The sequence below is a fragment of the Lissotriton vulgaris genome, chromosome 7, assembly GCF_964263255.1.
Source record: "Lissotriton vulgaris chromosome 7, aLisVul1.2, whole genome shotgun sequence".
NCBI lineage: Eukaryota > Metazoa > Chordata > Amphibia > Caudata > Salamandridae > Lissotriton > Lissotriton vulgaris.
The window spans coordinates 609,762,553-609,788,510 of NC_141695.1; the positions used below are offsets into that span (position 1 = coordinate 609,762,553).

Here is a 25,958-nt window from a genome sequence, read left to right on the forward strand (position 1 = left end):
CTCCTTGCCCAATCTGTAGCAACTAAGATGACTTGGGCATGGTCGTTTCTGTACTTCTTCAGAACTGGATCCAGGTGAGGCAGGGTTTGGAAGGCATACAGCAGTCCCAGGCTCCACTCTAGACTGAATGTGTCTGAGAGACAGCCTTCTTGGGAACTCCTGTCTGTAAATGTGCTGATAATGGGTGTTCACGGTGGTGGCGAAAGATTCAATCTAGGGTTCTCCCCTTTGCTGGAAGATGCCCTGCACCAACCCAGAGTGTAACTGGCATTCATAATCTGCTAAGTGTCATGCTGGGTTTGTCTGTCCTAGCATTTAAAGATTCCACCAGGTGGTTTTCGACCTGAGAAAAGCCTTGAGGATATAGCTATTTATAGAGGCGTAAAATGTCTTGGCAGAGGACCCAAAACCATACCCACAGTGCTTGTTGCAGTACCAAATGGCGATGGTGTTGTCTGTGAGAATCTCGACCAGCCTCCCTCTGATAGTTTGCAGGAAGGCCTTCAACACCAATCTGAACACCACCAACTCTAACAGAGTCGACTTTCTCCACCTCTCCCAGATGGCTTCCCAAATGAGCAGCAATGCATTGGTCATCACCATCAGCTCCGGTAAGGTGAAGAGTGGTTTGCCACTGGCCCAATCACAGTCAAGCAGTCCCCACTGCAGATCTTTTGCAGTCTCCTCCAAAACCTGGGTGGAATCCAATAGGTTGTCCTGGTGCCAACAGCCTCAGGCTCATCCTCACGAAAATCAAGGAAATAGGCTAAAACATAAGGAACATAGCCTAAATATCTTGGAGACTCTGCTGCAGAAGAAAGGTATGAAACTGTACAGTTTCCTGGATAGGTTCGATGCACAGTAGAGTCTGGGAAGTAGTAGAGTGTGATTTTGGTATGCAGATTGTGTACCCTAAAGATGTTAGAAGGTTTGACATCATCTAGAGGTGGTCTATGACCGCCTGGTGAAACAGCCAGTCATTGAGGTAGGGGAAGACTGGAACACTCAAATTTCGAAATGGTTGTGAACACTGCCATCTCATTCGTGAACACCAGATGGGCTGGTGAGGCCAAACAGGAGCACGGCAACCTAAAAATCCTTCTTGCCCAATGTGAATGGCAGAGAAGGTTTGTGCACCTGCAGGACAGGAATATGGAAATAAGCATCCTGCAGATCAATCCCTACAATCCATTATCCAGGATACAGAGCAGACACAAACTGAGCCAAAGTAAGTATCTCGAATTTGTCCTTCCACAGGTCTGATTCAGAGGCCAGACCAGTCTCCATAGCCCTTTTGGCCAAAAGAACCAGCCCTTCCTGCTGCAACATGGACACAAGGTACTCCATCAGCTGCCCTGCTGGGATGGAAGGTACGGCTGGGTAGAATGAAATGGGAGGGCCTAGCCTAACTGTACAAATTGGAGGACTCATCTGTCTGAAGTAATGTCTTGTCATCATGGAGGAAATGGCAGATCCAGCCTCCTACACAGTGTTTGTGTGCTGGAAAGGACACACTAATGAAGTTTTGAAGTTGTGGTTGCAGTGCTGTCTCTGTTGTCCTGAGCATTGCCTCTGGGGGCTGTGGCCCGACCTCGAAAGGGCTGAGGAGTCTGCTGTGCTGGCAGCAGGGTCTGGTGTTGGTGATATGTCAAACCTCTGGTATAACCCTGAAATGTTCAAATTTGCAGATGGAACTTGCAGATGTCTGTTGTTTGCGGGGAGACCCAATGAGCGAGCTATAGCCAGACTCTCTTTGTATCGATCTAGGGACGAATCAGCCATCTTGCCAAAGAGGCGAGAGCCATCGAATGGCATATCTATTGAGTATGGCTTGACAGCCCCTGAGAAGTCCATAGGCCTCAAAGCGAGGTGCAAAGCAGCACACTTGTTCCAAATGACAGACCAAAGCAATAGTTTGTGTCTAGGCCAGGCTGGACAGCAAATTGTGCTGCACCATGACCATCCTGAATAGTTTGGGCTAAAGACGCCTATTGGTGGTCTGGTACCACCAGTAAGATTTTACTGACCAGGTTCCATAATGCATGAGTGTGGCAACCAAGGAGGCAGCTAGCATACACTGAATGTAGGGCAAGGCTGGTGGAAGAAAACATGTGTTTGACAAATGATTCCATAATATTGGATTCGTGGTCAGGCGGGGTCGTAGGAAAAGTTCAAGGTTGACCTTAGTGGTGGATGCCTGAGCCACCAAGCTCTCTGGTGCTGGATACTATGTAAGAAATTCAGTTTTGCCTGATGCTGGTCTGTGGCAACGAGTGACCTGTCTGTTGGCCGGAGGGCCAGAACATGGTTTTGTCCAAGAGCCCTACAGCACATCTATACAAGCCTCATTAAATAGCAGTAAAGGTTCTGTAGGTGCCTTGCAGGCTGAAGTTCCTTCATAAGGACATTGGTTTTAATTTCCATCATCGGGAGCTGAAGATCAAGGACCTCTACAGCCCTTTTGATCAATACTGCAAAAGAAGCACTCTCATCCGTGGCAGGCCAGGGGGAAAGACTAACCACATATCTACTGAAGTGTCCTGACCACTGGCACCCTGTAGGTCTTCATACTAATTGTCCTCATCATATTAAGGAGCAAATTAATCTCTATTGTCTCAGAAATTCTGTCTCTGATCTGAATCAGAGCCAAATATTTTATGCAGTATTCGTGCAGGATTGGACAGGAAGGGTAGCTTGTCAGAAGCATGGTCAATAGATCATGACACAGCTTCGGTCAAGACGAGTTTGGTTCAGATTCAGAAACCACTTTCGGTTGTAGTAACTCCTTTGACGCCGGCAACAGCGTAGAAGGAAGCGGGGAAATGCAGACAGGGGGGCAAGTTCGAGAGGCACAGATGACGCCGAGGGCTAACATTGCTAATAGAGGCCACTGTGGATCGTTGTGGCTCTAAGGTGCACTGAGGGAATGAGAATTATAACTAAGGCTTAGGTGTAATGTGAAACAAGCCAATGAATTCTAATTTTATGTAGGATAAAACTCAGTACAGAGTCTGCTACAGTTATATATCAGCATGGTTGTAGCAGGGAGGACCGTGAGGAAAGGCAGACAGAAGGGATGTCCCCAAACGTGGACTGGTGGGTCACTGATATGACTGCCCCTCCCTCTTTCCGTTCACATCAGAACGATTGGAGTACGGACGCCCAGTCTCTGTGGAGGGAAAACGCAGAGGAAGAACCTGAGGGTGCCTTTATCTGGGCGTATGTCGGGGACGAGGACACGCCCCGGAGTGACGTGTGCAGCGTGGGATTGGCCAAAATGGAGGAAGTGAGGAGACCGGCGTGTGACGACACCGGGAGAGCGGATTCGAAGTGGAGCGGAGTACCTGTGGAGACGGGAGAAGAACGTGACCGGGGAGAGGAGACGAGACAAGGGACGTCAAGAGGAGGGTCCAGTGCCAGGAGGCCACTGTCACCATGATTCGTCCAGCCACACTCGGAGTGTGGCTCAACCAGGTACGGCAGCGCATATCAGGCTGGTTGGGAAGGAGGGCAGGTGTGCTTCAGTAGTAGGGAGAGCGTTGCCGAGTACTGCCTGTAAAGCCGGCCTTGTATATACTCCGTGCGCTACCCTCCCCTTTTTCCCCGTATACCTATCACACCCTCTCCTCACTCATTTCACCCCGTGTAGATACTTGTTTATACACAAAGCACGGTGTCCCAACACTCCCGGTTCCCCCCTGGGAATAGCCTACAAAGGACAATACCTAACTGGTCCTTATTTCTTCCCCACGCATGTCCTACGGTGGCGCAACCGAGGAGGAGCGGACAACAGAGGACCCAAGGGAAGACCCCAGAAGACCACAGACGCGTACCGGAGGAGTTAATCCGGCAATATTAGCTAGAGAGAGACTATCTCAAAGGAAGAAGAAAACGGTCATAAAAATAAAAACATATATACCCAGGACAAGTCTCCGCGCCCATCCTTCATCCCCTTCACCCCCGCAACAATGGTGTAAGAGGCTTATCTCTTCATCATTCCCTGTGGCTGCAGTGGATCATGAATCTGTAAAGTATCCTTTTATAACTAGGAATAAATTAAATTTGGTCAGACCATGCCAGCAAGCATCAATGCACCTTCGATATATGTTGTTGAGGCTAGGTACTGGGAGCAGGTTTATTGCTTCACAGGGTAATGCTTAGTGGGTAATGCATTTACAACTGATAGTTTTAACCTAGAAGTGTTGCCTGTTCATTAAAATTAGGTGAGACTTACCAGAAGACCACACTAAATCTTTGATTATGATATGTTGTGAAGACAAGTCACTTACCTTTGATAATACTTTATCTATTAGAGACTCTATATAACTGCAGATTCCTAACTGTAGACCATTGCCAGGTGTCAGATTGGATCCAGAAAAGTTTGAGGAATTTTCTTTGCGTAGTAGGTGGCGTTGTTTGGCTGTGTGGCATCAATAGCGTTGTGATGAGCATAGTGCCTATATAGACGCCACCCCAGTATGCTGACTTTTTTTTTTTGATTTTCAAAAACAATTGCATAGCAAAGTTACAAAATTGCACCAAATCAGAGCACCATGTACATTAATACAGTTAAATTCACCAAGGTAAACCTAGAATTCATATAAGAGAGTGATGGTGAGAGGCACTGTGTACGAAGGAGAGGGACGGAATAAGCTGGGGGGAATAAGGACAGGGGACGAGCTACTCACTGAACTTCACCGGCGGCCGCCGTGGGCAGAGTGCTGGCGGGGAGCGAGGGAGAGGTCGCTGGACTCTGGGAACTATGACTTAGGAGGTAAGACACAAGGGGGCCCCATATGTCGAGTGGACGGGATCTAGCTGGCATGAGGTGCCAGAATTCAGACAGGAAGGTCTGGCAGCGGGAAGCATCCTCTATCCAAAGGGTGACCTTGGGCGCGAGTTTGCAGCCCCAGCAACTGGAGACCATATGCCGCGCAATGACCAATAGTATGGCGAACAAGCAGCGGGAGGCATCTGGGCAAAATTTAACAAAGCCTAATAGGCAAAGCAGAGGATTGGGCTGGACCGGCGACGAGGTGATTTTAGAAATAGTGGCAGAGACCTCACGCCAGTAAGCGGAGACCTGGGGGCACAGCCAGGCAAGGTGGGAGAAGTCCGCTGCAGGAGCTGAGCAGCGCAGGCATCTATCATTGGGAATAAGTCCCATCTTGTGCAGTTGAACGGGAGTCCGATATAGCCTATGCAAATATTTAAAGTGAATAAGATGCAGACGGTAGTTTGGGGACAGGGGCCTTATCTGATTGCAACAATAAAGCCAGTCAACTTGAGAAATTTCCATACCACAGTCCTCACCCCATGCCACGCGCGCCCGGTCAGTGGAGATGGAGGAGGCTGCCAGTGTAAAGGCGTATATTTTAGTTTAGTTAACTTCCGAGGGGAGGTGGACGAATAAAGGATGTCAAGGGTGGCTATCGAGGGAGGGGGCTGGGGAAACTAGGGATGCAGTTCCCTGCAGACAGCCCTGAGTTGATAATAGAGTAAGGTGTCCATAGGACCAGAATCAGCAGCGAGAGAGAAGAATGTGTTCCCCGGGTAGAGATCCGCTACTGTAGTCAGCCCTAAGCGAGTGGTGTGTTTAACCATCCCAGAAGTCTGGAGGGGAGGGAAAGCCGGATGATGAGCGATTAGCATCGTATTCACAGAAAGCATATCAGCACAGGAAAATAAGCAAAGCCCCTCCCAGGCCCAGTGCATAGTCTCAATCTCAGTGCGTGCGAGTTTTACTTGGGCGAACAGGGCGGTTGTAAGCGGCCACAGGGCAGCAAGATCGGCTTCCATCGCAACATGTGGCTGGAAAGGAGGGGGATGGAGCCAAAAATGCAGAAAATTGGCCTGAGTGCAAAGAGAGTAGAGTTTAAAATCTGGGGCGTCAAGACCGCCGCGCGACGTCGGAAGAGTGAGAATGTTATACTCGATCCTGGGCTGTCTGTCGGCCCAGACCAGAGAGATGAGCAATGATCGGACTTTGCAGAAGAAGTGTGCAGTGAGGGGGATGGGTACATGGATTAATAAATATAAACATTTCGGGAGCACAACCATCTTGGCGATTGCTATTCGACTGGCCAAAGACAAAGGCAGCCGGCTCCACAGGGGAATCTTGGACTCAAACCAGTCGACAGCACAGCCAAAGTTAGCTCTCAAGAATTCGGCCTCGTCCCTGCTCAGCCAGATACCTAAGTAACAAGTGGGGCCAGACGCCCAAACGAAGGGGTAGTCCAGGGTAAAAGGCGTTGTGGCATCAGTGAGAGGGGAAAGCACAGACTTATTCCAGTTCACCTGTATGCCTGAGTAGCCACCAAACCGTATAACCTCGCGTACAAGGGGGCTGAGGGTTTCCTGGGGGTTGCGGACATATAGAGTAACATCGTCAGCGTACATGGAGACTAAGAGGGCACGAGCGGCAAAGCTGATGCCTCTCTGGGTGTGATGTTCGCGGAGTCTAGCCACAAGGGGTTCCATCACGATGGCGAAAAGTATAGGTGACAGCGGTGTTGTGAATGTATCTAGGACCCTAATTAGATATTCTCGATTTATGCCCTTATGTGGTTATAACAAATCATATCCTTATAAAGGCATAAGAATCATATCCATATTACCTCATAGCCAATGCAGTCCAAATACGGCAAGGCTACTCCCATAGACTCCTAGAAAGTACAACGCGTTCTTAAACAAACCAAGCCTCCAGCAGCCCGGGAATTCCCCCTGCTTCTGTTTTGATTTGTCCTAGAACTCCCGAGAGTCCTGAAAGAACTGCCAGTTCTTAGTGACTTCTTATGTCCAACCTTACGTCAAACTCGGCACCTTCCAGGTATAAATATACCAGCATCTGCCTTAAGCAAGACAGTGGTTTGGAGCTAATCGGCTATCTACTTGCCTGTCGCCCTGCTGATACGAGTGCCGAAGGAAGCCGACCCTCCCTGCTGACGCACTGAGAGAGACGCTGTCTTTTCTCCTGCCGAGAAATCCAGCGCCAGTGTTTTCCGGTCACCCTTGCGGGTTTCTGGGAGATCGAGTCCTGAGAGAGAGATACAAGACCTCCTTCATTCTATACCTAAGGTACGGAGCTGATTAGACCCATACTCAAAAGAATTCTTGACTCAGATTCTTGGCAAAAAACTGTAACTCATCTACTCCTTCCCACGTTCTAGGCTTAGGTTAGGTACACTGGGGTAGGCGTATCTTAGAAACACGATTGACTGAGTAAAATAGCTTTCTATTGTTTCCGTAACTCCAGAGATATTCCTTATTGCAGGGGGAACAAAGTTGTCATGTGATATGGTTGTTAGAAGCTAATCCCTTCTTGTGTATCCAGGAAAGTTAACGTCTTCTTGTTTATTCGAGAAAGTTTCTAGTGACCTCTGAGCTAGCTGGCACACACAATTAAGTCTAACGTATTCAATAGAGACCTAGTCGATCTCAGTCCTACGTCTAAACTATCGTTTATGTTATTCAAATGCACAGAGCCTATTGGGAATATAGGAACTGCACTACAGCGGGCACCCCTGAAGGATCTGGCGGTGTACAGTTGTGTATAAAAAGCTGCAAATCCTGCCTTAATTTCCTCAGGGGAAGTGGTCCTAGCAGGGCCACCATCCTGGAGGGCGGCTGTATAGGACGCGGCGCCTGGTGGACAGAGGAGGTTGGCCAGGGTTTTACCAGGGCAGTCACCCTCGCCAAAGCGGCGCGCTCGTTCCTCCCTACCGAGGAACGAGAGTTCTCTGTTGGCCTCATCAGCATTGTCAGTAAGTTTCCCTCGAATGTGGGCTAGTGTGTCAGGGGTAGGGTCCAGAGTGTGAGAGAAGACCAAAGATTTAATCTCCATTTCCAGTTTGTTGAGAGCACCACAAATGGAGCGTAGGACACCGGACTGTTTGGAGATAACATTCCCCACGAATGACAGCTTTAAAGCCCTCCCAGAGCGTACAAGGGGAATCTAGTGTACCTTCGTTTAGCTCAAAGTAGTTAGTGATCACAGTTTGAATCTCATCACAAAAGACAGAGTCCAGCAACGCATTCGGAGGAAGCCTCCAGGAGAACGTGCGACTTGGGGACTGGGGGAGACGTAAACCGAGACACACATGTGCATGATCTGAGACGGTGCGCGCCATGTGATCAACGGAGGTGAGCCAGGAAAGCGCATCTGGAGTGGTGATCCAGAGATCCAGACGGGACCAATAATCATGAGTGCCAGTGACGCAAGTGCCCTTGCGAGCCTCAGGGTGCATGTGACGCCATGCATCAAACAGGGAGTTATCAGCAAGGATGGAGCTAAGGAGTGCAGCAGCGCGCGGGTGGGGAGCGAGGCGGCCAGAACGATCTAATGCAGTGGACAGTGTTACAGTAAAGTCCCCTCCCCAAAGGAGCGCAGCAGGGCCCAGGGACAAAATATGGTTCCAAAGTTGCTCAAAGAAGTCCGGGTCTCCACTATTGAGACCATTCAACGCAGCGATTGTCAGTGGTTGGGCCTGAAGGGTGCCATGGAGAATCACAAAACGCCCCTAGGGTCAACAACCACCTGGCAGGTCTACCATGGAAGCCCCCTGCGTATAAGGATAGACACCACCGAGAGTAATTCGAGTAAAAGGAGGAATGTGTTCGCCCCAATGCTGGGAAAGTAGTCTGGAGGAGGTCGCGGGAGCAGATCGGTCTCCTGAAGAAGACACATGTCCACTCTGTGCCGTAGAAGGTGGGCATGTACCGCTTTTTCTGGTAGATACCGTATCTGCCTGTGGATTCCTCACCTTGGGAATATCCCTCTGCGCCAGCAACGTTCGGAAAATTCTTTTGTAGCACGCCGGCGTGGACGACGTCATAGGAGCACGGCATCGGGCGCAACTCCGACTGATGTCACCGACTCCTTATGAGGCCTACGTCGGCGTGATGACACCAGTTCTGCCCTTTTTTCCGTGCTTTCAAGGCACCCGGACGGACCAATGACAGTAGATACACACATATACAGTGTACATAGTACATACAATTCAAAATTACACACACAGTGCGTAGCCAAGGTATGAAAAACCCAATATATATATATAAATATAAATATACATAAAATACATAAATACAGGTATAGAAGAGTGGACAACGGGGAGGCGGGTGGGTCAGTGAGGAATCCACAGGCAGATACTGTATCTACCAGAAAAAGTGGTACAGAAGGTAAGGAACTTGTTCTTCTGATAGATACATCTGCCAGTGGATTCCTCACCTTGTGAATAGAGTCCCACAGCAGTCCCCACTCCCAGAGGAGGGTGTCCACTCTCATATACCAGAAAATCCTGGAGGGCAGAGCGCGCAAAGGAGCCATCCATCCTCACCTCGGCATCTAAGCAGTAATGCTTCGCGAAAGTGTGGAGGGAGGCCCAAATTGCGGCTCTGCAAATATCCTCGACAGGTACACCTCTAGACAAAGCAGATGTGGAAGACTTTGCTATAGTAGAATGAGCTCTTATACCCTCAGGAGGTTCCTTACCAGCCAGGGCGTAGCAGATGTTGATGCATAGAATTATCCATCTCGAAAGCGTGCGCTTGTGCACAGCTCTTCCTTTTCTGCAAACAGCTGGTCATCAAGTCGATAGTCCTTAGTCCTATCAAGATAAAAGCTCACCGCCCTCTTAGGGTCCAAATGGTGAAGCCGCTCCTCCTCCTTGGAAGGGTGAGGGGGAGGATAGAAGGTAGGAAGGGTAATGGACTGCCCCAGATGGAAGGGAGTTACCACCTTAAGCAGAAAAGCAGCCCTGGTCCTAAGAACCATTCGTTCAGCATGAATGGTCAAGAATGGGGGCTTTGAACTAAGAGCTTCAAGCTCACTTACCCTCCTTGCCAATGTAATTGCAACTAGGAAAACCGTCTTAAAAGACAACAACCTCAAGGGACAATTATGCAGAGGTTCGAAAGGAGAACCCATTAGATAAGTAAGCACCAGATTCAAGTCCCATTGAGGCACAGTAAAGGGAGTAGGCGGAAACTTATTTGTAAGCCCTTTCAGAAATCTCAAAACAATAGGAGATTTAAACAAGGACGGCTGATCCTGCTGGCAGAGAAAAGCCGACAACGCTGAAAGATAGCCCTTAACTATTGCCACAGCAAACCCTTGCAGCGCTAAAGAAAGTGCAAATAGAAGTATATCTGACAAACGAGCCCTCAAAGGATCGATGGACTTCACCCTGCACCAAACAACAAATTTGGACGATCTATAAGAATAAATGGATTTAGTGGAGTCAGTTCTGGCCGATAAAATGACATCCACCACATCGTGCGGGAGAGAAAAGGAATTCAGGTTGCCCCGTTCAATCTCCAGGCATGAAGGTGTAAGGTCTGGAGGTGGGGGTGTAGAACCTGCCCCTCCATCAGAGAGGAGATCTGCTCAGTGAGGGAGACGGAGCGGCGGGCACTTCACGTCAGTCGTTGTCGCTTAGGTTACATTCTGAAGTGGCTTGAAAGTTCGCTGGAGAGAATCGAGGCAACCGGTCTACTTTCCTTAGGATCCGGGAAGACGAGCATCTTTGGGCATGGCCTGACGCGTAGTTTAGCGGGATATGCCAAGGAGTAGGAGACTTCATGCTTTTGGAGGATTTGTTTTTCCAGGAGGAATTCGCGGCGAGCGGCCTGCACAGTCATGGTGTAATCTAGGTGAAAAGACAAGGAATTACCCTGATGATGGATCTTGCCCTTCTCCCTGGCCACTTAGAGAACTGCATCACGGTCTCTGAAGTTTTAACGATGATTGGGCGAGCCGGCAGGCCAGGGCGAGTGCAGAGGGAGCGGTGGGCAAGCTCGACAATAAAAACGGGAGAAAGGACGTTGCGATAAAGTTTGCAGATGAGTTGTTCAACAGAGTCCTCCATACGCAAGATATTGGCAGATTCAGGCACGCCGGGATGTGGAGGTAGCTCCTATGGGAGGGCTCCTCCAAATCCTGGTTTTTATTCAGTTTCAGTTCCAGAATCCTACCCATCTGGAGGAGCATTGATGATCCTGAGTGGCAGCATCCTCAGCGTCAGAGACCCTCATTTACACGTGCAGCAGGCAAGCATCATGAGAATCAACACAGGCCTTGACTATGTCCAAACGGGATGACAGCTGTTCAAGCTGGGCCTCAATACCCTTGACTGCGGATATGACTTCTAGCATGATGGACTTGAGATCGTCCTGGGGCAGCAGGGTCACCCCCTTCTGCGACCGCGCCATTCTGACGCGTCTGCCGGCGCTGGTCAAAGGCAATCTTCAGCTGTTTGGGATCGGTCTTCCCCCATGGCCGAACAGGGGGAGGTGAGGGATCCACCACTCAGCAGGGGAGGGCCACGGCAGGAAGGCAAGCTGGTAGAGCCCTCAGGCGTGGAGAGAACAACTAGATGAGAGCCGGGAGGATCGAGCAGGCAAGGCGAAGAGGCGGTGATGCAGGCCTTCAATAAGTAGGCCACAGCCAGTCCAGATGTGGGAAGCTGTGGGCAGCGCCCCACATGATGACAAGCTCCCGCTGGTACCCTAGCAGGTCCGCCGGTCCCGCAAGGAAAGCGGCAGGGTAGCGTCACAGGGCTGTTGAGGAGGTGTAGAGAATTCGTAAAGGCAGGTACAGTCCGGTGATGAGTGGTCTGAGCAGAGACAGTCCAGATGCAATCACCGCAGAGGGTGGTGCAGTCGCGCGGGTAGTAGCAGCGGGGAAGCGCGGGGGGGGAGGGGGGGGGGGGGGGGACGCAGCCTTTGACGCGGGCCAGAGCAGCCGGGCCAGCGAGTGCGGGCACAAGTGAGGTAGACCAGTGACCGTGATGGATAACAGGCCCCGCGGTATAGCACGCACAAACCCAACTCTGCTGCGGAACCCCCGCAGCAACAGTACTCACCTGGGGCGGCGGGAGAAGAGCAAGAGATGGGCCCTCAGAAGAGCTAATACTGGAGGAGAGGCGTAGGTCACAGATGGCCGCTGAAGTCACTCACAATTAGCGGAGGGCCGGGAAGCCGACCAGGATGGCTCCCAACCAGCACCGGAGTCAGCAGGAGGGCTGTGGCAGACGCCAGGCACGGCCCTCAGGTGCAGGCAAGCAGAGAAGGTGTTGCTGTAATGAGGAGGCCGAGGGCCGGGCACCAGACTGGAGAGCGGCCGTGAAGGGCCCACCGCAGTGCGGAGGTAGCGGGCAGGCAGCCGGGAGGCCGGGTCTCAGGGAGGGCAGAGACACCCCACCATTTTCAGCAATGCGCCGTGGGGAGCCGGGAGGCCACACCGGAGGAGAGGAGCAGGCAGCACCGGCCATGTCGTCAGACCCGGGGGAGGTGGGCCGCCGTAGCGGGCGCCAATGGTAGGAAAATGGCGCCCGCGCAAAGAGAATGCCCCGGCCGGACGGTGTGGGGCGCGCACGGCCAATGCCGCCACGAGCTATCCCCAAGAGGCAGCACTCACCAGCTCCGGCTGACAATAGGCGATGGCAGTCCTCATGCCGGGAAAACAGGCGCAGGAGGATCAGGATGGGCCAACAGATGGGCCCGGCGGCAGATCCCGGCTCAGCAGCAGGGTGGAAGGAGCGGAGTCGAAGCAGGCGGTGCCCCAGAACAAGGCGGATCGGGATGGCGTGGCACCAGGTGAGTACGATGAGGGAGTCTGCAGGATATCTGACGGTTATTATGCTTGGCCAGCAGAGCCCACTTAAAGTGTGACCATCTTGCAGCTGGCTAAGCCACGCCCCCCCATGCTGACCTCTGTTCTAGACTATTTTTCGGCACTAGAAGCACAGTGCCAAGCTGAGGCAGAGTGACTGCTGTTCCAAAAGTGAGGTCCAATAGGATCTCTTAAGATCGAGGAGACAGTCTGCAGAATGAGGAGGATGAGAGGGCTGGTAAGGAATCTGAGGCTAGATAGAGTCTCTAATAGATACAGCGTTTGTTGTTCATCTGATAAAGACTTCTAGCTACAGATTCCTTACCTTAAAATAGATTCAAAAGCAATATATCTTCCAGGAGGTGGTTCTGTGGATTGCTTCAGACTAAGAAGTCCTGGAGGACTGAAAGGGCAAAGTGCCCTTCTCGCAGGACCCGATTGTTGAGACACTAGTGTTTGTAAACGTGTGCAGTGCTGCCCACATAGCTGCTTGAAAGACGTCTAAAACTGTGACTCCTCTAAGTAACACAGTGGTTGCAGCTGTTGCTCTGGTGGAGTGAGCTCTTGAGCCCTCAGGGGGCTGTTCCTTGGCCATTGAGTTGTAGATTTTAATACAGTGAATGATCCATTGGAAGATGGTTCTCTTTTGAATTGCCTTTGCAAATACAACAAAGAGTTGATCCTCCACTCAAAAATATTTGGTACAATCAATTTAGAACAATAGAACAAGTTACTTACCTTCGGTAACGCTTTTTCTGGTAGATACAGTATCTGCCTGTGTATTCCTCACCTTGTGAATATCCCCCTTACGTCAGCAACATTCGGAAATTCTTTTTGTAGCTTCGCGCCGACGTGGACTTGGACGTCATAGAGACACGGCATCGCTCGCGACTCCGCTGACGTCACCGACGCCTACAATAGGCCCACACCGGCGTGATGACATCAGTTTCGCCCTTTTTTCCGTGCCTTCGAGGCACACAGACGGACCAATGACAGTAGATATATACACAGTATACACAGTACACAATAGTCAAGGTAACACACACACAGTGTGAAGCAAAAGCAGAAAACATTTGAAATAACACATTTTCTTGACCATGAAGTAAAAACATTACAGTAATTCTGGTATAGAAGAGTGGACAACGGGGAGGCGGGCGGGTCAGTGAGGAATCCACAGGCAGATATTGTATGTACCAGAAAAAGCGTTACCGAAGGTAAGTAACTTGTTCTTCTGATAGATACATCTGCCAGTGGATTCCTCACCTTGTGAATAGAGTCCCACAGCAGTCCCCACTCCCAGAGGAGGGTGTCCACTCTTCTAAACCAGGAAGTCCTTGAGAACTGAGCGCGCAAAGTGACCCTCCCTCCTCACTTCGGTATCTAAGCAGTAATGCTTCGCGAAAGTGTGGAGGGAGGTCCAAGTCGCGGCTCTGCAAATATCCTCTACAGGCACACCTCTAGCCAATGACGACTTAGCCCTTGTAGAATGAGCCCGTATACCCTCTGGTGGTTCCTTACCGGCCAAAGAGTAGCAGATCTTAATGCAGAGGACGATCCACCTTGATAATGTTCTTTTATGGACCGCTCTTCCTTTTTTACAACCAGCAAAACCGATGAAGAGCTGGTCATCCATACAACAGTCTTTCGTTCTGTCCATGTAGAAGCTTACAGCCCTCTTAGGGTCTAGACGATGCAGTCTCTCCTCCTCCTAGGAAGGGTGAGGGGGAGGATAAAAGGTAGGAAGGGTAATGGATTGATCAAGGTGAAAAGGAGTCACCACCTTAGGGAGAAAAGCAGCCCTGGTCCTAAGAACCATTCGATCAGCATGAATGGTCAGGAATGGGGGCTTGGAACTAAGATTGCTAAGGTTATTGCAACGAGGAAGACTGTCTTTAGAGTTAAGAGCCTCATAGAACATTTGTGAAGGGGCTCAAAGGGAGCACCCATCAAAAAGGTCAAGACAAGATTTAAGCCCCACTGAGGCACAATAAAAGGAATAGGAGGGAACTTATTTGTGAGGCCCTTCAAAAACCTCAGCACTACAGGAGACTTAAAAAGAGATGGCTGGTCTGGCAAGCAGAGAAATGCCGACAGCGCTGAACGATAGCCCTTAACTGTGGCAACAGCAAGCCCTTGATGCGCCAGAGAGAGAGCAAACTGGAGAACATCAGATAAATTGGCTTTCAAAGGGTCAATTGTTTTCTCTCCACATCATGCGACAAATCTTGACCATCTGTGAGAATATATGGACTTAGTGGAGTCACGCCTGGCTGATAAGAATGATTCAGAAAAGGGGGTGGCTGATAAGAAGACATCCACCACATCAGGCGGGAGAGAAAAGGAATTCAGGTTGCCCAGTTCAATCTCCAGGCATGAAGGTGTAATGTCTGGAGGTGGGGGTGTAGAACCTGCCCCTCCAGATGAGAGAGGAGGTCTGCCCTGAACGAGAGACGGAGCGGCGGGTGAGAGGAGAGGTGGAGAAGATCTGCATACCACACCCTTCTCTGCCAATCCGGGGCGACCAATATAACTTGGGCCCAGTCTTGGCGAATCTTCCTCAGAACCCGAGGAATCAAGGGTATGGGAGGAAACGCGTAAAGGAGTTGACTTCCCCAACTCAACTGAAACGCGTCCCCCAAGGCTCCTTGCATCGGATACTGGAGACTGCAGAATGACGGGCAGTGAGCATTCTCGTGAGTGGCAAACAGGTCAACCCAAGGAGTTCCCCACACCTGAAAGATGTCGTGAACTACCTCTGGATGGAGCCTCCACTCGTGGCCGGCCGAGAACTGCCGACAGATTGTCTGCAACAACGTTCAGAACCCAGGCCAGATGATTTGACATCAGACAAATCTGTTGGTCCTGAACCCAGGATCAGAGCCGCAGTGCCTCCCTGCTGAGACACTGCGACCCCACTCCTCCCTTTTTGTTGATGTACCACATCGCGGTCGTGTTGTCCGTCAGGACTTGAACCGACCGACCACGAAGGGAAGGAAGGAAGGCCTTGAGTGCCAAACGTATCGCCCGCAATTCCAGAAGATTGATATGAAGCAACCTTTCCTCTCTAGACCAAAGACCCTTGACCTCCAGATCCCCTAGAAGAGCACCCCACCCTAGAGTGGATGCATACGTTATAACTGTGGCCACCGGATGAGGCAGATGAAAAGGTTTCCCTTGAGACAGGTTGCCTTCCACGCCCCACCAAGACACATCCGCTGCAGCTTCTCTGGAGATCCTCACTGACTCCGAGATCCCCATTGTGTTGATACCACTGCCTGCGGAGACACCACTGGAGCGCCCTCATGAGCCAGCGTGCATGGTTGACCAACAGAATGCATGAAGCCATCAGACCGAGCAGGCGAAGGACCTTCAGGACTGGAAAAACCGCTACACTGTAAAATAAAGGAATCATTTCCTGTATGTCGCGAATCCTTTGAGGAGGAGGGAATGCAGGACACACAGTTGTATCCAGTACCAAAAGGAAGGACCGCAAACTGGGAGTGTTGCGACCCCACCGTAAAACTGAGATACTTCCTGTGTGACTTAAGGATTAGTATGTGAAAATACGCATCCTGCAAGTCGACCGACACCATCCAGTCTTCTTCCAGCAGCGCTTGAAGAACCTGTGCAAGGGTGAGCATCTTGAATTTCTACTGTTTCAGATAGAGATTCAAGATCCTGAGATCCAAGATTGGACGAAGTCTGCCATCCTTCTTGGGGATCAGGAAATACCGGGAGTAGCATCCCTGACCCCTTTCCTGCTCTGGGACCACCTCTATCGCACCCTTTCTTAACAGAGTCTGTACTTCCTCCTGTAGAAGTAACAGATGTTCCTCTGTGCAATAACCTTGGCAAGGAGGGTAATTGGGAGGGAATTCCCGAAAGGGAAGGGCATACCCATTTTCAAAAAAACTTCCTGTTCCTTTTGAGTTTTCTGTTATTTGTTAGGCAGCGCTGGGACGCTTCTGGGCAGCCATGCGCTTTACAAATCCAATTTCATTTCATTTTCTACGAGATTGAGAACCCAAAGATCTGATGTAACCGATTCCCAATCCCGTAGAAAAGTAGGTAAGCCGACCCCCCACCGGACCCACATGATCCTGAATGGCGGATCTAGGGCTGCTTTTCTGTGGCTGGGGGGTTGGAGGAGAGGGAGGAGGAAGAGGCTTGACGTCCTCGAGGACGAGACCTTTGCTTTCCCCTGTATGACCTATACAAGGTATTTTGTTGCTGCTGCTGACCTTGTCTATAGGTCCGAAATGAAGAGCGTCCAAATCCTCTGAACTTCCTGGTCGTTGAACCACTTACTTGAAGACCAAGAGATTTAGCAGTTGCTCTGCTGTCTTTAAACCTCTCTAAGGCTGTATCTGCCTTTTTGCCAAAGAGTCCAACTCCATCAAATGGCAGATCCAACAGTGCTGCCTGCACGTCTGCTGAAAAATCCGAGGATTTTAGCCACGCTGATCTTCTTGTGGCTACCGCAGGGCCCATGATCCGTGCCACAGAATCAGCAGTATCTAGACCGCTTTGGATAACTTGAAGTGCTGCTGCTTGAGTATCAGAAAACACCTCCTCAAAGTCCGCCCTGCTGTCATCCGGAATTTTAGGAACCAACGTGCGCATTGAGTCCATAAGTGCGTGCACATACCTCCCCATGAGACAAGTGGCATTTGTTGACTTTTATGCCATACTTGCGGAAGAGAATGTCTTCTTGGCCACTTGATCTTGCTTCTTGGCCTCCTTGTCACCAGGCACCTGGGGAAAAGCACCAACTGACTTCTTAGAGCACGCAGACTGAATTACCAGGCTTTCAGGAGAAGGGTGAGATGTTAAAAAGGCAGGGGCTTCCGGTGCCACCCTATATCACCTCGCCACACTTTTTGAAACAGCAGGTGCAGAAAGAGGCTTTTTCCACCCCTCCATAATGGGTTCAGTTAAAGCCTCATTAAATGGGAGTAACGGCTCCACTGGTGAGCTTGGTGAATGGAGTACTTCCGTACGCAGATTTGACTTAAATTCAACAGGTGGTAATGTTAAATCTAAATGTCCTGCTGCCTTCCTCATTACCACATGATCTGGCTGGACATCCTTTGAAGGCGCATCTGGACCTGATGGTAATTCCCACTCTGGGGAAAAATCTAGGCCACTTGCATCAGCCAGCTCTTCGAAGCAATCCTCATCCAGCTCACCTTCCTCCAAGTCTGGATGAGACTCGATGTACCTTCGTTCCTCCAAGAGGCGATGTGCTTCCCTCCTGGACCTCTCTTTTACACGCCTAGCAGCCGGATCCACCATCGACTCCGACGGAGTTGGACCAGATGGATGCTCCACAGGTCTGCTTGGAGCGGGCGACGCCGGTATCGGAGTCGTCGACTTCGGCCGTGCCGGTGTCGACCTCGGCGGAGCCGGGTACTGCCACGGCGGCATCGGGGCTGGCATAAACGGCATGAATGGTACCGGGGCATAAGAGTGTGGAACACCCAAATTAAATGCCAGAGGACCCATGGGACCCGAAGGTGCCCGAAGGTGCACCAGAGGGGTACCATGACCTCTAGAATACGCCATACATAGCGTTCAGGAACGCTGATGGGTCCTGGCCTGGTGCAAGAAAAGTTGGATGAATACCCTCAGACCGATCTCGAGGTAGGTTCGAATCCGGCTCTTCTTCAGGCGCCGATTCTTCTTCCTCCACAGGGACTTCCTCCTCCTCCTCCTCCTCCTTGAGCCGGAGGCGGCATCGGAGTTGGATTATAAGCCGGAGCCGGAGAATGAACTTGTGACTCCGAATGCGAGGCCTCACCTTCCTGATCCGAATTCTCTTGCGGCAGGATCACCTTCGATCGAACCTTCATGGGCGACCTCGACTTCGAGCCCGACTTCTCACCTGATGACGTCAAGACTAATGCCTCCTTCTCTTGTGCTTCTTATGCGACCTCGAAGCATGTTCCGACGAGGACTTTGAAGCCGATGCCTCTCAAGATCTTGATCTTGACTTCGACCTCGACCTCGTCCTCCTCGAGCGGGATCTTGAAGTCTTCCTACCTTTGTCGGCTTTCAGCTTCGCTACAAGAAGTTTGGTTTCCCTCTCTCGCCGGGCCTTTGGGTAGATTTTTCGGCACGATGAACATCCGTCGTGGTCGGAGCTTAAACACCAAGTACAGTCTTGGTGCGGATCGGTAATGGACATCATCTTCCCGCACTCCCTGCAGTGCTTAAAACCGGTCTTCTTTGTCGACATTTTAGGGAGACAAAGAGGCAAGAGAACAAGAAAATAAGGAAAAATAGTAACAGAGTTACCAAAAGCTACTGAGTATCCCGAAACCGTTAGCGACGACGCGGAAAAAAGGGAACTGATGTCATCACGCCGGCGTGGGCCTATTGTAGGCGTCGGTGACGTCAGCGGAGTCGCGAGCGATGCCGTGTCTCTATGACATCCAAGTCCACGTTGGCGCGAAGCTACAAAAAGAATTTCCGAATGTTGCTGACGCAAGGGGGATCACAAGGTGAGGAATCCACTGGCAGATGTATCGATCAGAAACACTCTTTTTGGATTTAGGCAATGGAGTCTTTCCTGTTTTTAAGAATGATGAGGAGGGGAAAAAAGGTAAGCAGGGTGATGTTCTGCCCGACATGAAAAGGTCTCACTACTCAACGACGGATAGGCATATAGGAGTCTGGAGCCCAATTCAAGGCAAACTGCAAAAGTGAGAGCCGCCTTAGAATCACCAACTTGCAGAAGTGCTGATATTGCCTGTTCTCAGCAGTGGCCAACAGATCTAACCATGGTTCTCCCCAATCTCGGAAGAGGCCTTGCACTACCTCTGGATCAAGACACCATTCGTGATTCGCTAGGCATCAACTGCTGAGTTAGTCTGTTCTGATGTTCAAAGAGCATGCCAGATTTTGAACCACCCAGAATATGTCCGGAAGTTCCAGTCAAGTCCAGAGACGTAGAACCTCTTGACATAGTGCCCATGACTCCACCCCACCCTGTATGTTGCAGTACCACATGGCGGTGGTGTTGTCTGTGAACACCAGAACTAGCCTTCCCTTGATTGAAGGAAGACAGGCTTTCAATGCCAGATAGACTGCTCTCAGTTCCAATAGGCGGATTGGAGCGGAGACTTCCCTGGAGACCAGATGTCTCTGATCTCCACCTCTCCCAGACCACCCCAAACCCAAAAGTGGCACATCTGTCACCACTGTGAGCTCTGTGTCGGAGCGAGAGAGACAGATCTGCAGTTGATCCAATTGCGCTCCTTTATACTCCACTGTAGGTCTTTTGCAGTTCCCTCTGAAATCTGGACTAGGAAGGAGAGATTGCTCTGATGCTGTGCCCACTGGGTCTGTAGAGCCTGCATGTCCCAATGGGGATGTTTTACCAACATGATGCAGGAGGCGTTGAGACCAAGCAGTCTCAGAGTCCGTCTCGCCGAAGTCCAGGATAGAGGCTGATGCATCAGAATCATAGCACAAATATCCTGGACTCACCGTTCGAGGATAAGCCAAAAACTGCACTGTATCCAGAACATTTCTGATAAAAGGGAGAGTCCGAGAGAGAACCAGGTGGGACTTCGGCACATTGATAGTGAACTCCAACAAATGCAGGAGGTTTGCCATAGTCTAGAAGTGGTAAACCACTGCCTGGGGTGAGCCCGCATCCAACATTTTTTATGGTAGGGGAAGACTGGAAATCCTAACCTCTGCAGATGTGCTGCAACTACGCCAGCGCCTTGGTGAACACCTGTGGTAACTAGTAAAGGCAAACTGGAGCACAGTGAACTACACATGAAACAGGTAAAGTCTGTGAGCAAACAGGAAATGAATATGAAATACAGCGTCCTGCACGTGCACCACTACCATCAAGTCTCCATAGTTGAGGGTAAATAAGACCAGAGCCTGGGTCAGCATCTTGCATATTTTCATTTTCAAGCAGTAGTTGAAGGCTTCCCTCCTTCTTTGGTGCCAGAAAGAAGCAGGAATAGCAACTACAACCTACGTATGATGCTGATACCCTCTCAATGGTGCCTTTGGCCAGAAGGGCCAGTATATTTTGTTGCAGGAGCACAAAATGGTCCCCTGTCAGCCGTCCTGGGGATGGAGGGAGTGGCGGCAGGATTTAATGGAATGGGAGGGCATAATCCCATGGGACAATCTGAAGCACCCTTTTGTCTGATGTTGTGTCCCTCTACTGATGCAGACAGATTCAGCTGCCAGCCGGGTGCCCATGATGGATTGAGGGCAAACTAAAGAGGCTTTGACTGCGTGGCTGCTGCATGGTGAGCTAGCGGGGGCCTTGGATTGGGTGGATGCCTGGCTTTGGACCCCACAAGGCATGTGAGAGCCGTGTCCATGGTCATGAAAGGACTGAGCCTGCTGGTCGTGGTGGCTAGGTGGGAAAGGACACGGCTGATATCTGCCTTGTCATTGAAGCAACGGGTTAATTTGTAAGCGCATGTCTATATGCGAGGTTTGGACATGCCCCGAAACGCCAGTATTCCTCAACCAGGCGTGCCATCTCAGCGTCAAAGGAGAAGCAACAGCTCTGCCAAGTGAGTCGGATCCAATCCTCATTGTATTGTGAACCGTGCTAAGTTTCGTCTATCGGGAATAGCTTTGGACTGAATGGCCGGGCTTCATCTGGGACCATAGGTAGCACTTCTGCAACTGTATCCAAACAGTATGGGAATAATGGCCCAATAAGCATGCAGTGTTCACAGATGGCAGTGCCAGGCTGGCGGAATAATAAGGAAAATTTTACTTAACCTAAAAGCATCTGTTCATGCATGTACTGCTGTAGATTCACATACTGTGTATAATACTGCCATCTAGTGTTGGGCCTGGATGAGTGCAAGTTTTTTTTCTTCAAAGAAAGTCTTTTGATTCACAAGGTATTGTGACTCCTCCATTTGCTGGTAATGTGCATGTTCATCAATTCCTTTGGTATATTGTTTTTCCGCCCGGCGGGTGAGGATGGAATGTAAAGCAAAGCGCTGTATAGAGAAATGTACATGCAAAGAAAAGAGGAAACTAAAATATATCAATCTGACCGCAAAAGGCACAGACATCCGGGGAGGAGGGTGGACGCATGTGAATCTACAGCACTACACGCCACAAACAGATGCTTACAGGGTAAGTAACATTTTCCGTTCGAGGCATGGGTGGCTCTACATACACATGCTGTGCATAAACTGACTGAAATATTTATAGAGCGCACGAATGCCGCAGCGTCTTGGCGCTAAACAGATACAGATGATAGGGAGGCAGAGAGGCAGATAGGTCTAGACAAAGAGCCATGTTTTTAGGTCTTTTCTAAAAATCATTTTGGATTTTTGGGCACGAAGTGCTGGGGGTAGCGAGTTCCAGATTTTTGCCGCCTGGTAGGAGAAGGACCTTCCCCCCCAGGGGGCTTTGATTATTCTGGGTTGGCAGATTAGGTTGAGGGTGGATGACCTCAATGCGCGTGGAGGAATGTATCGAGCCAGTAGGTTGTTGAAGTCGTCGGGTCCTTTGCCGTGAATAGATCTGTGGACAAGGCAGAGAGCTTTAAATTGAATGCGGCGTCTAACCGGGAGCCAGTGTAGCTCCCGAATAGCTTTAGACGTGGGGTGGCGTCTGGGGATGTTCAGTAAGGCCCTGGCCGCCGCATTTTGGATCGCCTGAAGTTTAGACAGCTGTTTTTCTCCTGCTCCCAGGTAGAGGGAATTGCAGTAGTCAATGCGGGATAACACCAGGGCTCCCATTACCGTTTTCCTGAGTGTGTCTGGGTTATAGGGAAGAACTTTCCTAATCAGTTTGATATTGTGAAAACAGGCTGAAGTCACCTGGTTCACCTGGGCTTTACAGGAGAGTTCCTTGTCTAAGGGGAAGCCGAGGTTTCTAACCTTGTCTACGGGAAGAGGCAGGTTCCTGCTTCAGGGGGCCACCATAGGTCATTCCACATGGAAGCTTTGTTGCCAAACTCGATAACTTCGGTTTTATCCGTATTAAGTCTTAGGAAGTTGTTGCTCATCCAGTTCTTAACCTGAGAGAGGCAATTCCTGAATCGTTCTGCTGTGGCGTCAATGGACTGAGAGATGGACACAACAATCTGTGTGTCGTCGGCGTACAACACCAGTTGTAGTCCATGAGATCTAATCAGGGCAGCTAGGGGGGTGATGTAAAGGTTAAAAAGAGTTGGAGACAGTGCCGAACCTTGTGGAACACCGCCCGGGAGAGAGAATTCAGCGGATTGCAGTCCATTCCAGATCACTTGATTGGTGCGGGTGGTTAGGAAGGAGGCAATGAGGGCCAGGGCAGAGCCGGTGAAGCCTAAGGATGTAAGTCTTTTTAATAGGACGGCGTGAATAACAGTGTCGAAGGCCGCTGTGAGGTCTAAAAGTATCAGGGCCGATCGCCCACCTTCGTCCATGGTTTTGCTAATTTTTTCAGTCGCCATGATGAGGGCAGATTCCGTGGAATGTAGTGGTCGGAAGCCATGCTGTGACGGATCAAGTAGCTTCTTTTCCTCCACATGCAGCATTATTTCCTGGTTTATGGCTTTTTCTAGGATTTTTGATGGTAATGGCAGACAGGAAATGGGCGGATAATGTTTGTATTCAGAAGGATCCAGGGATTCTTTTTTAAGAATAGGCCTGATGCAGGCCATTTTCCAATTTTTTGGAAATTCTCCTAGAGAGATGATTTTATTGAGCAAAGAAGTTAGTGAATTTGCAATGATCTCAGGGATTTGATGTAGCACATAGGGGGGGCATGGGTCCAACGGAGAGCCGGATTTTATCTGAATTAGTAAGTCATGTACTTGCTTTTTTTCAAGTACAGAGAAACTGGAAAAGCGGGGGGAAGTCATGTTGGTAGGTCCAACATTGTTATGGGGTATGATGGATACCGTGGAGCTAAGTTCATCATACACTGATTGTACCTTCTTTTGAAAGACGGTGGCCATTCATTCGACGAAGCTCTGATCAGGGTTGAATACTGTGTCTCGTGGAGCTTTTGTTAGATGGGCCACAGTTTTAAAAAGTTCCCTGGAGGAATTAGCTGATTTTTGGATTTTTTCTGTGAAGTAGGCGGCCTTCGCCTGGATTATTGTAGATTTATACTCTTGTAAGCTTTTTGAGTATTCTAGTTTTTTCTTGAGGCTGTAGTCAGAGCTCCAGCTTTGTTCTGCGCGACAACACTTAATCTTAACAGTTTTTACCTCGGCTGTGTACCATTGAGCAGTGACGAGCCGTTTGCTGGATTTCTTTGGTTCAAGCGGGACCAGCTCATTCACCGCGTCAGTAATCCATTTGTTGAAGTTGGAACTCCAAACTTCACTACTGCCGTGGTCAAAGTCGGGAAGAGTCTTTCCCAATGCCTCAGCAAGTTGGTTGGTTTTCCAGAGGCGGAAAGTTTCAGGATGGAAGCAGTGCTTCCATCATGCGGTAGCTAGCCTGTGGAAATTGCAGTGATTTGAAAAAGTGAGCGTAGAACTGCCTGGCCAACGTTGGCTTGTTGGCGGGCCAGTACATCCATACAATAATGTTTTGTAAAAGTATGTTATATGGACCATGTCGCTGACTTACAAATTACAGCCCTAGGAATATTCTCAAGGAAAGCCATAGATGCTCCTTTCTTCCTAGTGGGGTGGGCTCTAGGAGGGATGGGTAATGTTCTGTTGGAAGTATGCAGTGGAGGCGCCTATGTAGGCATGGGCACATCAATTCCTGCATGGGCACATCAATTCCAGCACGGACAATGTCATCTACGGGAATTGCTAAAAGATTTCCGGATCCAGTTTCACACCAGGCAATATTCTAAGTAAGAAACCTGTGGCTAGAAGTCTTTTTCAGATCAAAATGTTATGTAAAAACAATAAAAGAAGGCAAATTTTATAAACAGATTTTGGAACTTTGCAAGAAGTTAATCATTTAAGTCTGTGGTTTATTTATGTTGCTTTAACAAAAATGAATTGTAAGGGTGTATGGAGGCCATATCCTTGTACCTGGAATTTTGTATAAAGTGATGTTTATGCATTTTTTACAAATCCTTTTTTGTTAATCAATAAACATATGCTTCAAGTAAACACAATCCAATGCGTATGTTTGGTGTATTGACATGTACAGTGTATACATTAAGTTTCACATATTAGATTTTCCATTAGGCCGCTGTTACAACCATTACGATCCAGGGAACGACTAACTGCACAGTCTCTAGAAATCATTGAGTCGCTCCTCATGGCACTATCCCTTAACTTCTAGATTTTGCCCATGCTCCCCATATCTTTTCTCATTTGCGTGGGCAGCCCCTGCTCTGGTACATTGATTGTTCCACCCAATGGAACCAGTCTAAATCTTTCTTCTAGGATTCCAGTGACTGTACCTCCCCTGCACACCATGCCCGGGTAATGTTTCTTTTAGCCACTCCTCCCGCCAAGGCAAGCCAGGTCTTGGCCCATTTTCGGCCCGACAATCTTGCCCGTCACTCCTAGGATGTGCCACCTTGCCTCGGTCACGACCTGTGCACCCACCACTGTTGTCATCACCCGGACCACACCCTTTCAGTATATTTGAATTTTGGGCCAAGACCACAGTATGTGGAAGAATGACCCCTTCTCACCACAGCCCCATACACACTCCTCAGACACACAATTCCCAATACGGTACTGCACCATTCTTGTAGCATAGGATCTATGCAAAATACGGAGCTGGATTACCCTAAAACGTGCCTTAATAGCTATTTCTCTGGGACTCTGCAAGGCTTCAGCCCAGCCATCATCCTCGAGTAGACCCACATTAGTCTCCCTGGCCTCCCTTAAGGGACCCATGCACTCTGGGGAGTTGTTCACTAGCTTCCTGTATGTGAGGGATATAGCTCTGTCTATCATGGGATCCTGGAGAAGTCTGTCCTCGAGTGGTGTGTATTCTGGTAACAGATCCCCTTCCTTCAAAAGGCAATGTAGTGCGTGTTGTAATTGCCGATATCTATGATACTCTCCCTCCCCATCTGAAAATTCACCCGTAGGTTACCAAATTCAATCATTTTCCCTCCCTTCCAGACGTCCTTCAGCAGGTCGATGCCTATAAGGCTCCATCTTTTGAAGCCCTCCAGGCGCTGCATTTCACCCAGGTAATCTTCCTCCCACAGTGGTGTCTGCTCCAGGAGTTTAGCCTTCCAGCCAGTCATTTTAGTTGTCTTTCCCCATGCCATGACCACTGTCTGTGTATGAATCGGGAGGGACATGTTGCCCTTCTTCGTCCTGTAAAGAAGCTCAGCCAGGTAACTACCTTTGCCATTGCTAATTGGTCAACCCGATGTGCCAGCACCTCGAGCGGTGAATAGACCCATCCATTGATGTTAATAATTT

General features: G+C 49.8%; 1 protein-coding gene across 4 annotated transcripts in view; it reads right to left on the reverse strand.

Annotated features, from left to right (window-relative positions):
• The window catches only part of LLGL2 (LLGL scribble cell polarity complex component 2), a 1,008,116-nt gene that overhangs the window by 135,261 nt on the left and 846,897 nt on the right, over positions 1-25,958 (reverse strand). The gene's annotated exons all lie outside the window — the stretch shown is intronic.